We start from the raw sequence: 15,133 nt of genomic DNA, 5'->3' as shown, positions 1-15,133 counted from the left end.
TGAGACCAGGCAACTAGGCCAAAGCCTCTACTAAATTTAAGCTAAGCACAAACAGTTTCAATGAGAAATCGTGGCACACATTTGCAATTATGACGGATTACTACAAATTTCAATTCTTCATGATTAATAAAGCACGTTTATAATATTGGCGAACTACCCCGAGGGCACAATTTCCCTCGTACATTATTTTCTTTTCTAAAATCACACTACATTATACGATTCTGGTTACATGATATATGAATATATGTCGAACCCTCTTTTTCTGCGTCATCACCTGTCACCTAATTACAGTCCTGTGCAGGGCTATGGGTCTTGACACAACTGGGCCCCCTCCTTGAGCTTGTGCGGCATGGAATCTAGACCTTGACGCTCCACTGAAAGAGCCAGACTGGGAACAGGCTGGAGAGTTAACGCACATGGTATCATGTAATGCCTGCTTCAAATTGGTCCTTTATAATTTCTTACATCGAACTTACTTAACTCCCAAGACCATGAAACGTCTAGCTCCATCCCGCACAGACCACTGCACGTGGTGTGGAATCAGTGGTGCAGACTTTTTGCACATGGCATGACAACGGTGCCAGGTCCAAAACTTCTAGAGGCAAGTGGTTGCTGACATAACAAGATCCACACACATACTCCTACCCTGTAGCCCCCAAAGCAGCCTCTTAGGCAACATCAAGCGACAGAGGAAGGGCGGCAAAATCAGGTATAAGTTTCTACAACTATCCTTGGTTTTGGAACGATGTAGAATAGCCATCACCTGGTTTGGGCAATGGGCCCCCGACACCGTGCACTGGCACAAGGACGTCTCAGAATGGTCCCTGTCTGAGGAAATACACATGAAACTTTCCCGGCTTGACGATAGGGAGAGACTTCTGTGACACCTTCTTAAACCCAGACTTGCACAATAACATCATAGACAGCGACTGACAGAGGGATGAGGGCAGGAGGCTTCGACACCACATACATATGACTCATCATGTACTGGAATGGCGATTATTGGGAACATGGTATTATATGCACAGCATTCCGAACATACATAACGCAAAAATGTCTTAATAACGTGTACGCAGATCCCTGTCGTATGCAATATTGCATAATCTCTATACTGTTTTCATGAAAATAAAAATAAAGGTTATTAAAAGAAGTGGTGGAAGAGTAAGTGAGAAGTGGCAGCACAACTTTTGTGGAATTAGTTTTGTTGTACAGTGGTTAGTATTTTTCCACCTTTGGGAATACACATGGAATTGATAGCTTTGGAGCGTTGTGTACTTGGTATAGAATCAGGGGCAACTTAAGAATTTTGGGGGCCCTGGGCCAAACGTATTTTGGGGGCCACTGTTCAGAAAGCGTTGGATTTATGATCCAATTTTAGCTGTTTTGGCCCTTTTTGGCCAGGTCACTGAGAGTGCATTGGCACACTCATCCAAATTCTAAAGTTGTGGACATCTAATATATAGGGATAGTGACATATGTTTTCAATATTGTTTAACAACAGCAACTCACTAATATTATTGCAAATAATCTCTGTTACATCCTCCCATTTCTTATACCAGAGGTCCTGTTTTTGATCTAAAAGACACTTTTTTATGGATGTTGCATGAAATATAAACACAGCATTTCTCTGCAAAATGTCTGTAATAATCCATCACGCACGTTCAAAAAATAAATTAAAGGAAAACAGTATTTAAAACAATCTGTTTAAGAATTATTCAAGGTCATCGGGGCAAGACTCCCTGCAGATCAGAGCTGGCCCTATCAGAGGGACCTGAAACACTGGGGCCCTGGGCCAGAACCCACTTTGCCCATGCCTTAAAACACCCCTGTATTGAATGAAGAGTTTGTTGTGGACATTTTAATATTGGTTGGAATGTGTGCAAACTAATAAAATGGTGAAGGTGTGGAACAAGTTGTGGACCTGATTGTGCTTTGAAAGTGGGTCAAAGTTCATGGCACCTTTGGAAGGTTCACTAAACCCTGGCAATTAGTTTCTTTTGACACCTTGGGTCCTTTTAGAAGGATACCAGCAAAGGAGAGACGTGTCAGGCCTTTTGGACTATTGCCATGTATCAAAAGGTAATGGTGAACAAGTGTGAGTAAGTTCCTGAGTGTGAGACGATGGGAGGGGCAGGAAAGGGCGCACCAGAGGAAGAAGCGCACTGTAAAATTGTGAGTTGGATTTAGGACATCATGGTGGTGAAACTGACATGAAGTGCGAGCAGTATTTGTGTGAGGGTGGTGTGAATGAACGTCTAGAGAGCTTCCCTGGCGGAAAGGGCGGGATGCAAATGTGAGAGTACGCAATGTATATGAAATGTTCAAAGGCTATGAGATGCAGTTATCGTATTTTGTGTTTATTTTTTTCTATGAGAAATGTGTCACATGTATGAGTTACTCGTGCGTGGCGTGCAAGCAGTGGTCCTATGGCTAACTGAGTAACGTATAAAGAGTTTGGGGTTATAGTGCTTTCGGAGTGACAGTTGAGAGACTGGTGAAGGGAATCCCACTTCATTGTTCTTTGGCCTAGACACATGTTCTTCCGTCTTTATTAGCATATAGGGTGTTCTTACTCATCCCACGAACCACATTTTAGTAGGAGCAGGGCCTGGCGTCTCCTGTGCCACATGCACTGCACTGGTGTCAGCAAGAGCAGGGCTCAGCGTCTCCTGTGCCACATGCACTGCACTGTCAGCAGGAGCAGGGCTCAGCGTCTCCTGTGCCACATGCACTGGTGTCAGAGGCAGCAGGGCTCAGTATCTCTTGTGCCACATGCACTGGTGTCAGCGGGAGGAAGGCTCAGCATCTCCTGCGCCACAGGTACTGGTGTCAGCGAGAGCAAGGCTCAGCGTCTCCTGTGCCACAGGCACTGGTGTCAGCAACAGCAGAGCTCAGAATCTCCTGTGCCACATGTACTGGTGTCAGAGGGAGCGGGGCTCAGTGTCTTCTGTGCCACAGGCACTAGTGGCAGCAAAAGAAGGGGCAAGCGTCTCCTGCATCACAGGCATGGGAGTCAGCAACAGCAGGGCTAAGCTCTCCTGTGCCACATGCACTGGTTTCAGCAGGATTCAGCAGCTCCTGTGCCACATGCACTGGTGTCAGCAACAGCACGGCTCAACATCTCCTGTGCCACATCCACTGGTGTCAGCAGAAGCAGGGCTCAGCATCTCCTGTGCTACAGGCACTAGTGTCAGTGGGAGCAGGGCTCAGCGTCTTCTGAGCCACAGGTACTGGTGTTAGCAACAGAAGGGCTTAGCATCTCCTCTGCCCCAGGCACTGGTGTCAGTGGGAGCAGGGCCCAGCGTCTCCTGTCCACAGGCACTGGTGTCAGCAACAACAGGGCTCAGCATCTCCTGTGCCACATGCACTGGTGTCAGAGGGAGCATGGCTCAGCATCTCCTGAGCCACATGTACTGGTGTCAGCAGGAGGAAGGCTTAGCATCTCCTGAGCCACAGGTACTGGTATCAGTGAGAGCATGGCTCAGCATCTCCTGAGCCACATGTACTGGTGTCAGCGAGAGCAAGGCTCAGCGTCTCCTATACAACAGGCACTGGTGTCAGAGGGAGCAGGGCTTAGCTCTCCTGTGCCACATGCACTGGTGCCAGCAGGAGCAGGGCTCAGCATGAGCCACAGGTACTGGTATCAGTGAGAGCATGGCTCAGCATCTCCTGAGCCACATGTACTGGTGTCAGTGAGAGCAAGGCTCAGCATCTCCTGTGCCACAGGCACTGGTGTCAGCAACAGCAGGGCTCAGCATCTCCTGTGCCACATTCACTGGTGTCAAAGGGAGCAGGGCTCAGTGTCTCCTGTGCCACAGGCACTAGTGGCAGCAAAAGAAGGGGCAAGCGTCTCCTGCATCACAGGCATGGGTGTCAGCAACAGCAGGGCTAAGCATCTCCTGTGCCACAGGCACTGGTGTCAGCAACAGCAGGGCTCAGCATCTCCTGTGCCACATGCACTGGTGTCAGAGGGAGCAGGGCTCAGCATCTCCAGTGCCACAGGCACTAGTGGCAGCAACAGAAGGGGACAGCATCTCCTGCATCACAGGCACGAGCGTCAGCAACAGTGGTGTCAGTGGGAGCAGGGCTCAGCGTCTCCTGTGCCACAGAACACTAGTGTCAGCAACAGCAGGGCTCAGCTCTCCTGTACCACATGCACTGGTGTCAGCAGGAGCAGGGCTCAGCATCTCCTGTGCCACATGCACTGGTGTCAGCAGGAGGAAGGCTTAGCATCTCCTGAGCCACAGGTGCTGGTATCAGTAAGAGCATGGGTCAGCATCTCCTGAGCCTCATGTACTGGTGTCAGAGAGAGCAAGGCTCTGTGTATTCTGTGCAACAGGCACTGGTGTCAGAGGGAGCAGGGCTCAGCTCTCCTGTGCCACATGCACTGGTGTCAGCAGGAGCAGGGCTCAGCATCTCCTGTGCCACATGCACTGGTGTCCGCGGGAGGAAGGCTTAGCATCTCCTGAGCCACAGGTGCTGGTATCAGTAAGAGCATGGGTCAGCATCTCCTGAGCCATATGTACTGGTGTCAGCGAGAGCAAGGCTCAGTGTCTCCTGTGCAACAGGCACTGGTGTCAGCAACAGCAGGGCTCAGCATCTCCTGTGCCACATGCACTGGTGTCAGCGGAAGCAGGGTTCAGCGTCTCCTGTGCCACAGGTACTGGTGTCAGTGGGAGCAGGGCTCAGTGTCTCCTAAGCCACAGGTACTGGTGTTAGCAACAGAAAAGCTCAGCATCTCCTGTGCCACAGGCACTGGTGTCAGTGGGGGCAGGGCTCAGCGGCTCCTGTGCCACAGGCACTAGTGGCAGCAACAGAAGGGGCCAGCATCTCCTGCATCACAGACACGCGTGTCAGCAACAGTAGGGCTCAGCTCTCCTGTGCCACATGCACTGGTGTCAGCGCAAGCAGGGTTCAGCATCTCCTGTGCCACAGGTACTGGTGTCAGTGGGAGCAGGGCTCAATGTCTCCTAAGCCACAGGTACTGGTGTTACCAACAGAAAAGCTCAGCATCTCCTGTGCCACAAGCATTGGTGTCAGTGAGAGCAGGGCTCAGCGGCTCCTGTGCCACAGGCACTGGTGTCAGCAACAGTAGAGCTCAGCATCTCCTATGTCACATGCACTGGTGTCAGCTGGAGAAGGGCTCAACTCTCCTGTGCCACATGCACAAATGTCAGTGGGAGCAGGGCTCAGCATCTTCTGAGCCACAGGTACTGGTGTTAGCAACAGAAGGGCTCAGCATCTCCTCTACCCCAGGCACTGGTGTCAGTAAGAGCATGGCTCAGCATCTCCTGAGCCAAATGTACTGGTGTCAGTGAGAGCAAGTCTCAGCGTCTCCTGTGCCACAGGCACTGGTGTCAGCAACAGCAGGACTCAGTGTCTCCTATGCCACAGGCACCAGTGGCAGCAACAGAAAGGGCCAGCATCTCCTGTATCACAGGCAAGGGTGTCACGAACAGTGGGGCTCAGCTCTCCTGTGCCACCTGCACTGGTGTCAGTGGAAGCAGGGCTCAGCGTGTCCTGAGCCACAGGTACTGGTGTTAGTAACAGAAGGGCTCAGCATCTCCTATGCCACAGGCACTGGTGTCAGTGAGAGCAGGTCTCAGTGTCTCCTAAGCCACAGGCAAAGGTTCAGCAACAGCAGGGCTCAGCATCTCCTGTGCCACATGCACTGGTGTCAGCGGGAGCATGGCTCAGCATCTCCTGAGACACATGTAATGGTGTCAGCGAGAGCAAAGCTCAGCGTCTCCTGTGCAACAGGCACTGGTGTCAGAGGGAGCAGGGCTTAGCTCTCCTGTGCCACATGCACTGGTGGCAGCAGGAGCAGGGCTCAGCATGAGCCACAGGTACTGGTATCAGTGAGAGCATGGCTCAGCATCTCCTGAGCCACATGTACTGGTGTCAGCGGAAGCAGGGTTCCGCGTCTCCTGTGCCACAGGTACTGGTGTCAGTGGGAGAAGGGCTCAGTGTCTCCTAAGCCACAGGTACTGGTGTTAGCAACAGAAAAGCTCAGCATCTCCTGTGCCACAGGCACTGGTGTCAGTGGGAGCAGGGCTCAGCGGCTCCTGTGCCACAGGCACTAGTGGCAGCAACAGAAGGGGCCAGCATCTCCTGCATCACAGACACGCGTGTCAGCAACAGTAGGGCTCAGCTCTCCTGTGCCACATGCACTGGTGTCAGCGTAAGCAGGGTTCAGCATCTCCTGTGCCACAGGTACTGGTGTCAGTGGGAGCAGGGCTCAGTGTCTCCTAAGCCACAGGTACTGGTGTTAGCAACAGAAAAGCTCAGCATCTCCTGTGCCACAAGCATTGGTGTCAGTGAGAGCAGGGCTCAGCGGCTCCTGTGCCACAGGCACTGGTGTCAGCAACAGTAGAGCTCAGCATCTCCTGTTTCACATGCACTGGTGTCAGCTGGAGAAGGGCTCAGCTCTCCTGTGCCACATGCACAAATGTCAGTGGGAGCAGGGCCCAGCATCTTCTGAGCCACAGGTACTGGTGTTAGCAACAGAAGGGCTCAGCATCTCCTCTACCCCAGGCACTGGTGTCAGTAAGAGCATGGCTCAGCATCGCCTGAGCCAAATGTACTGGTGTCAGCAACAGGCAATAGTGTCAGCGGGAGCAGGACTCAGTGTCTCCTATGCCACAGGCACCAGTGGCAGCAACACAAGGGGCCAGCATCTCCTGTATCACAGGCACGGGTGTCACGATCAGCGGGGCTCCCGCTCTCCTGTGCCACCTGCACTGGTGTCAGTGGAAGCAGGGCTCAGCGTGTCCTGAGCCACAGGTACTGGTGTTAGCAACAGAAGGGCTCAGCATCTCCTATGCCACAGGCACTGGTGTCAGTGAGAGCAGGGCTCAGCATCCCCTGTGCCAAATGCACTGGTGTCAGCGGGAGCATGGCTCAGCATCTCCTGAGCCACATGTACTGGTGTCAGCGAGAGCAAAGCACAGCATCTCCTGTGCAACAGGCACTGGTGTCAGAGGGAGCAGGGCTTAGCTCTCCTCTGCCACATGCACTGGTGCCAGCAGGGCTCAGCATGAGCCACAGGTACTGGTATCAGTGAGAGCGTGGCTCAGAATCTCCTGAGCCACATGTACTGGTGTCAGCGAAAGCAAGGCTCAGCATCTCCTGTGCCACAGGCACTGGTGTCAGCAACAGCAGAGCTCAGCATCTCCTGTGCCATATGCACTGGTGTCAAAGGGTGCAGGGCTCAGTGCCTCCTGAGCCACAGGCACTAGTGGCAGCAAAAGAAGGGGCAAGTGTCTCCTGCATCACAGGCATGGGTGTCAGCAACAGCAGGGCTAAGCATCTCCTGTGCCACAGGCACTGGTGTCAGCAACAGCAGGGCTCGGCATCTCCTGTGCCACATGCACTGGTGTCAGAGGGAGCAGGGCTCAGCATCTCCAGTGCCACAGGCACTAGTGGCAGCAACAGAAGGGGACAGCATCTCCTGCATCACAGGCACGAGTGTCAGCAACAGTGGTGTCAGTGGGAGCAGGGCTCAGCATCTCTTGTGCCACAGAACACTGGTGTCAGCAACAGCAGGGCTCAGCTCTCCTGTACCACATGCACTGGTGTCAGCAGGAGCAGGGCTCAGCATCTCCTGTGCCACATGCACTGGTGTCAGCAGGAGGAAGGCTTTGCATCTCCTGAGCCACAGGTGCTGGTATCAGCAAGAGCATGGGTCAGCATCTCCTGAGCCACATGCACTGGTGTCAGCGGAAGCAGAGTTCAGCGTCTCCTGTGCCACAGGTACTGGTGTCAGTGGGAGCAGGGCTTAGTGTCTCCTAAGCCACAGGTACTGGTGTTAGCAACAGAAAAGCTCAGCATCTCCTGTGCCACAGGCACTGGTGTCAGTGGGAGCAGGGCTCAGTGGCTCCTGTGCCACAGGCACTAGTGGCAGCAACAGAAGGGGCCAGCATCTCCTGCATCACAGGCACACGTGTCAGCAACAGTAGGGCTCAGCTCTCCTGTGCCACATGCACTGGTGTCAGCGGAAGCAGGGTTCAGCATCTCCTGTGCCACGGGTACTGGTGTCAGTGGGAGCAGGGCTCAGTGTCTCCTAAGCCACAGGTACTGGTGTTAGCAACAGAAAAGCTCAGCATCTCCTGTGCCACAAGCATTGGTGTCAGTGGGAGCAGGGCTCAGCGGCTCCTGTGCCACAGGCACTGGTGTCAGCAACAGTAGAGCTCAGCATCTCCTGTGTCACATGCACTGGTGTCAGCGGGAGAAGGGCTCAGCTCTCCTGTGCCACATGCACAAATGTCAGTGGGAGCAGGGCTCAGCATCTTCTGAGCCACAGGTACTGGTGTTAGCAACAGAAGGGCTCAGCATCTCCTCTACCCCAGGCACTGGTGTCAGTAAGAGCATGGCTCAGCATCGCCTGAGCCAAATGTACTGGTGTCAGTGAGAGCAAGTCTCAGCGTCTCCTGTGCCACAGGCACTGGTGTCAGCAACAGCAGGGCTCAACATCTCCTGTGCCACATTCAATAGTGTCAGAGGGAGCAGGACTCAGTGTCTCCTATGCCACAGGCACTAGTGGCAGCAACAGAAGGGGCCAGCATCTCCTGCATCACAGGCACGGGTGTCACGAACAGCGGGGCTCAGCTCTCCTGTGCCACCTGCACTGGTGTCAGTGGAAGCAGTGCTCAGCGTGTCCTGAGCCACAGGTACTGGTGTTAGCAACAGAAGGGCTCTGCATCTCCTGTGCCACAGGCACTGGTGTCAGTGGGAGCAGGGCTCAGCGTCTCCTGTGCCACAGGGAAAGGTGTCAGCAACAGCAGGGATCAGCATCTCCTGTGCCACATGCACTGGTGTCAGCGGGAGCAGGGCTCAGCATCTTTTGTGGCTCAGCCACTAGTAGCAGCAACAGAAGGGGCCAGCATCTCCAGCATCACAGGCACGGGTGTCAGCAACAGCAGGGCTCAGCTCTCCTGTGCCACATGCACTGGTGTCAGCAGGAGCAGGGCTCAGCATCTTCTGTGTCACATGCACTGGTGTCAGTGGGAGCAGGGCTCAGCATCTCCTCTGCCCCAGGCACTGGTGTCAGTGGGAGCAGGGCTCAGCGTCTCCTGTGCCACATGCACTGGTGTCAGCGGGAGCAGGCCTCAGTGTCTCCTGTGGCTCCAGCACTAGTAGCAGCAACAGAAGGGGCCAGCGTCTCCTGCAGCACAGGCACGGGTGTCAGCAACAGCAGGGCTCAGCTCTCCTGTGCCACATGCACTGGTGTCAGCAGGAGCAGGGCTCAGCATCTTCTGTGACACATGCACTGGTGTCAGCAACAGCAGGGCTCAGCATCTCCTGTTCCACATGCACTGGTGTCAGCAGGAGCAAAGCTTAGCATCTCCTGAGCCACAGGTGCTGGTATCAGTGAGAGCATGACTCAGTGCCTCCTGAGCCAAATGTATTGGTGTCAGCGAGAGCAAGGCTCAGCGTCTCATGTGCTATAGGCACTGGTGTCAGAAACACCAGGGCTCAGCATCTCCTGTGCCACATTCACTGGTGTCAGCGGGAGCAGGACTCAGCTCTCCTGTGCCACATGCACTGGTTTCAGTCAAAGTAGGGCTCAATGTCTCCTGTGCCACAGGCACTGGTGTCAGTGGGAGCAGGGCTCAGCATCTCCTGAGCCACGTGTACTGGTATTAGCAACAGAAGGGCTCAGCATCTCCTGTGCCACAGACATTGGTGTTAGCAACAGCAGGGCTCAGTGTCTCCTGAGCCACAGGTACTGGTGTCAGAAACAGCAGTGCTCAGCATCTCCTGTGTAACATGCACTGGTGTCAGTAGGAGCAGGGCTCAGCTTTTCCTGTGCCACAGACACTGGTCTCAGTAACAGCAGTGTACAGCATCTCCTGCATCACAGGTACTGGTGTCAGCGAAAGAAGGGCTCAGTGACTCCTGTGCCACAGATGATGATTTTAGTGGGAGCTGTTTCGCCAACTCCTGTGACAAGGACATTGCTGTTAGCAGAAGCTGGACTCAGCGTCTCCTGAGCCATAGGCACTGTGTCAGCAACAGCCTGTGTGACAGACACTGTTGTCAGAAACAGCAGGGTTTAGTGTCTATTGTGCCATGGGCACTGGAGTCAGTGGGAGCAGGATTCAGTGTCTCCAGTGCCAAAGGCACAGGTGTCAGTGGAAGCATGGATGAGCATCACCTGCGCCAAAGGGACTGGTGCCAATGACAGCAGGGCTTAGCATCCCCTGTGTCTCAGGCACTGGGGTCAGCAGAAGCAGGGCTCAGAAACTGTCCATAGTTGGACTGGACTATTGGACAATCTGGCAGTGCCCGAAAGGCTAGTCTGACAGGTTAGTGTATGATTTTTTTGGGGGGGGCTGTCTGTGGACCTGTTTATGGTGTGATGTGCTGGTTTTTACTGTGGATTTCTCTGATATTACCACAAACAGTGCTGGAAAATAGAGGGAATATGGTGGATCCCAGCTCCGCCAGGCAGCAGTGTAATGAAACTAAAGGGCCCCTCCTGCAAAGTACAAGGAGGGTCCCCCCCTCCAAACTCAGGAGCTATCAGGCCAGGGTAATGAGCTGAAGGTGGCCCCACAGGGGTTGCAGGGGCCTTTGTTACGCCACTGCTGTCAGCTATTTTTGGGATGGATACGGGGTCCGGCCAACACAGGGAAGCATACTGAATTTGTCTTGGTGTAATTTTCCAACACCAGGACACAATTCAGCAGCGCCCCCATGTTTACTGCTTTTCATTCATTTGGAGCACCAGCCTGCAGGTGGCAAGAGGGTCTTTCTTATTTTAACTTCCGGGTGGGCAAACACAAAGTCCTGATTTAAAGGGCCATCAGCTCTTCTTTTGTTGAAGCATCATCCTGCCTGGGAGCCACCTCGAACCTAACACCTAGACATTAACACAATGGAAGGAAAGAAAGTTACACAGCTTGTTGTCACTTGACAAGTACGTAAGAGAAACTATAGAAGGCAGGTTTTTAATTTTGTTCAACCCCTCCTATGTAACAGATATTCATGCACTATAATAATGCCAGATGTATCTGTGTGTATTTACTGAAATAATGATTTAATTGACTCCTACTATTTTTTTTTTATTATTATTTTTTTATAGTGCTACTCATCCCAGTGTAAGGTGACAGGGTGTTTTGCATCACACGCAGACACATTAAATCATACAAGAGTGTAGATAAATGTTCAGGAAATATTACACAAGACAACGGGGGCTATAAGGTGTACGAATTGTCCATTATCATAGATGTTATATGTTAAGAGTAAATGGTTGGGAGGAAATCAAGTCAGGATATAAAAATGGAATGTGGTAGTTGTGGTTGTCTGGACTATAGTACTCCCCAAAGGAATTATTCTTTGCAATCTTAGAATAACAACAGATTAAGAAACGCAAGGATCTGAACTCATGATTTACAGTTTGCATACAGCTCTTTGATGGTGGTAAGTAGATCACTGTTCTATATTAGGATGGTTACAATATGTGAACTGAAAGTAACAAAATGATATGTGTCAACAGCAGTAGCCCACTTATTTATCTACATAAAATACAAATCTATGATCTGTATATTACAGGATGTGCTTTGCAGCAGGCACAGTAACCCTCTGGTACTTTATCAGCCACAGCTGTGACTGAATAACACACAGAACTCTCCTAGCACTGTGTTTGCCACAATTATAATCCCCTAAACATTCTGGGGAATATAAAGATCTCTGCAACAGGCGCCTTAACCCTGTCAGATATTTTTTTTTTAAACGCCCTCTGTGTGACCAAATCAATAACCTAGAAAGGATTTACTGTCACCTTCGTCTGTGCTGCCAATTTCTTTACAGCAATTTTTTTTTTTTTTTAAATAATACATAAGTTGTATGTTAGGTTCTGCAATCCAAGTCCCGCCCATCGTGATTCCACCTTCTCTCCTTTGCCACTCCTTGACCCCCAATTTAAGGGCTCCCAGATTACATTTTTTCAAATTCCAGCACTGACCACAAACATTGCCTACAGCAAGCACAAATGCACTCAATCTTCCATCCGATTCACTATTGGGGGACACTTTTAATATGGTACCCAGGCTATTTTCCATCCCAGGCTGGCCCTGCTGGTGTCAGAAAGAGCAAGGCTCTTCCTCTCCTGTGCCATAGGCTATGGTGTCAGAGCACAGGTGCTGGTGTCAGCAGAAGCCAGGGTTTGAGTCTCCTATTCCACAGGCTATCCACTTAGGGGGGCTCAGAAACGCCCTTACCTCTAACCATGGCTTTAGGTGGGATGAAAAAATTGTGGGCCTCTGAAGGGGATGTGGCCTATGTAGTTATGGGCGTGGCTTATGCATCTAAGCTACATTTCTGTGATTCCCATAGTGTGCCACCTGACGATATATTCGTATTTCTCTGCGCTTTCTCTTTTCTCTGAGATTTCTGTTATTCCACTGACATATAACACAACTGACATACACCTAAAACCAGCCTGGACTGCTGGCTTTGTCAATGGTTGTCTGTGTGCTTTCTGGAGAGAGGCCAAGGACTGGATGAGCATGTATCCTCAACACCTTTTTGACCTACTGACAGGCGCTGCTAGAAGCTCGTACTGCCTGCAGTCTGACCTCCAGAGCTCTCACTTGTGGCCATTATAAACACCTGGAAGCGACTGAGTTCAAAGCATGCACTGTACGAGTAGTTGATACATGAAAAAAATATGAAAACAGAACAACCTAGGGACAGCTGGCACTCCGATGGAGTGAAAGATTCAGTAAAAATGTGAAATATAAACGGGAACTAAATCACTGACATGGATTACCTGAACATGCATTACATTAATTGTACAGAAATTGTCAGTATTTTTCCCAGTAAAGTTAAAGACATGAATATAGGACCCCATATGTTCTAAAATACTGGGGTCTGAGACCTGGAGGGACCAGGCCCATTTAAAGCCCTGCCTCTAATGATACTTTCAGGGCTCAGTGACTTTTGTGTACTGCACAAGGTGCCAGTGGGAGCTATCCCGATACAAGCCTAGAGACCCAATTCAGGTGGGAATCTCCCGATGTTTAAAGCCAAAAAATGACTTTCTTTTAGCTGTCTCCCATCTGTAATTGCCTCTGTATCAATAGAAGTGAATGGGTGAAATACATGCTCCCGATTATATTTTTTGTTAAATCTCCCACTTTCCTCTTCTAAAATGTTTGCACGTTTGACTACACCCTTGCAAAAAACTCTGCTTTAACTGCAGCCGAGCTCAGGGACATGACAAGCTTCGTACTTGCAAGCACAGGCGGACTCAGAATAATATAATAAAACGACTTTCCAACATCTACAGTTGCATTCGTGCAGGTGATATTTTACTGAGATGCGCCATTTTTTAGCATTCCTGGTCAAGTTCACCCTCTATCGAGGCATTCTAACATAGGGCCAACCCCAAGGCACATTTTCAGGGTAATGGCCAGCCATGTAAATTACCACTATTTATACTCAAAGTATTTAAATGTAGCTCCTGTGGACATTCTGAAAGTCTAGCCTCTCGGATATAAATCGGCTTTACTGCTCGAACGGCTGTCTTATTTGTTATTTCAGTGTGGACGCGAATATTGCAAGAAAAAGTTTACATCTGAACGTAGACTCCCCCATACCAATCAGAACGTCTCACCGTCTAACTTCACAAAATGGATAAAGTGTTAGTTGGAACGGTTTTGAAGATCACCGTTCCTCGAAGAAAATGAATAGTTAATAGTTCATTTAAAGTTCCGTGTTCATTTTTGCGTGAAATTGTATGTTATCGTTTGTAAAACGTTGTGGAAAAAACTAAATAAGTGGGTGTTTGCTTCAGCGCGGGCGCATGCGCAGACTGTTTTCAACGCTGGCAGTCTTCTGCTTGCAATGCTTGGCCTCCCATTGGATTAATGAACGTCGCAGTCGGTAGTAAACACAAAATAGGTTTTGGTAAACATATGGTACAAATGGTTTTTTTATTTAAATTATAAATTGTGCACTTTTTTCTCCCTACTTCGATCAGAGTGCATCAGTCTTCTCATCTATTTTGAAATTCATTCTGTGGACGTTTAGTCGCCAATCCGCGACATTTTATGATTTTAATAGCACCGGTCTGAGAACTAATTTGACGTAAATAAATAACTTGAAAATGTAGTGAGCATTTTGCAGCCGCACACAGTGTGTGAAAAATGTGGAGAATGCAATGAAATATTGGTGTTCATTCAGTTTGGACAACATTCACTGTTACGATTTTCTTAATGTTATTATTTGGTCGCTGAATCACTGGTTCTCAGTTTGCCACAACATAGGTGTGCGCGCCTATTTTTATTGTCGTTTTGGGTAAAATACACATTATTCGTTGCATTAATTTTCCCGATGCTCTCTGAAAATGACGCAGCAGAAAAACTCACCAGTGGCACTCGGCTGGGAAATCAGCAGAGAGTTTGGACAAATAAATATCTGTATGTAGCGCAACTTATTTTCTCAATTGTAATTAATATTATAAACAACAATAATTCATTTCTATTTAGGTTTCAGACGGGAGAATAATATACGCACGTTTCTATAATGGGTCGGCTGTTCTTTCAGTGCCAATGTCAAAAATGTGTATACTGCCACCTGGGTTGCAATAAAAAAGTAAGTTGACATACTGGCTTTTTTGTTTTGAAGTTAAGTTTATTTTTGAAGTTATTCGAAACTGCAGACGTGTATAGTCTGTTGGGTGGGGGGGGGGGGGCAATTAGGGTGATAATCAAAACTGATGATACGCGCTTATTAAATAGTGGCCACGTTTGCATATTGCCCAGTGTCCGCGTGGTATAAATGGACTTTCGAACCCAGTTATCTCAATAAAAAAATAACTTTGAGGGTTACAATAAATCAGGCGCAGGGAAAAGGTGCATGGTTCGGCCAAGGAACGGCGATATTTTCACTATCGACAGGGCCTCACTGGGAACCCAAAGCAGCCTTTTGACAGACCAACCCCGGGTGGAGGGGGGGGAGAGTATGCCAGTGGAAAGCGCTGCTGCTTTTGTTACTGGGGGCCGATGTTGAATCGCAGCTGCAAAACCGGACGCAGTAACAAAACCGGCCCCCACCACTGCAAATCCGGCCCCACCCTTCAGGCCTCCCGGGGAAACGCCCGAAGCCCGCTACGGCCTGTCCGGCC

This window comes from Pleurodeles waltl, chromosome 1_2 (genome assembly GCF_031143425.1).
Source record: "Pleurodeles waltl isolate 20211129_DDA chromosome 1_2, aPleWal1.hap1.20221129, whole genome shotgun sequence".
In the NCBI taxonomy this organism is placed as follows: Eukaryota; Metazoa; Chordata; class Amphibia; order Caudata; family Salamandridae; genus Pleurodeles; species Pleurodeles waltl.
This window is presented reverse-complemented; position numbering follows the sequence as displayed.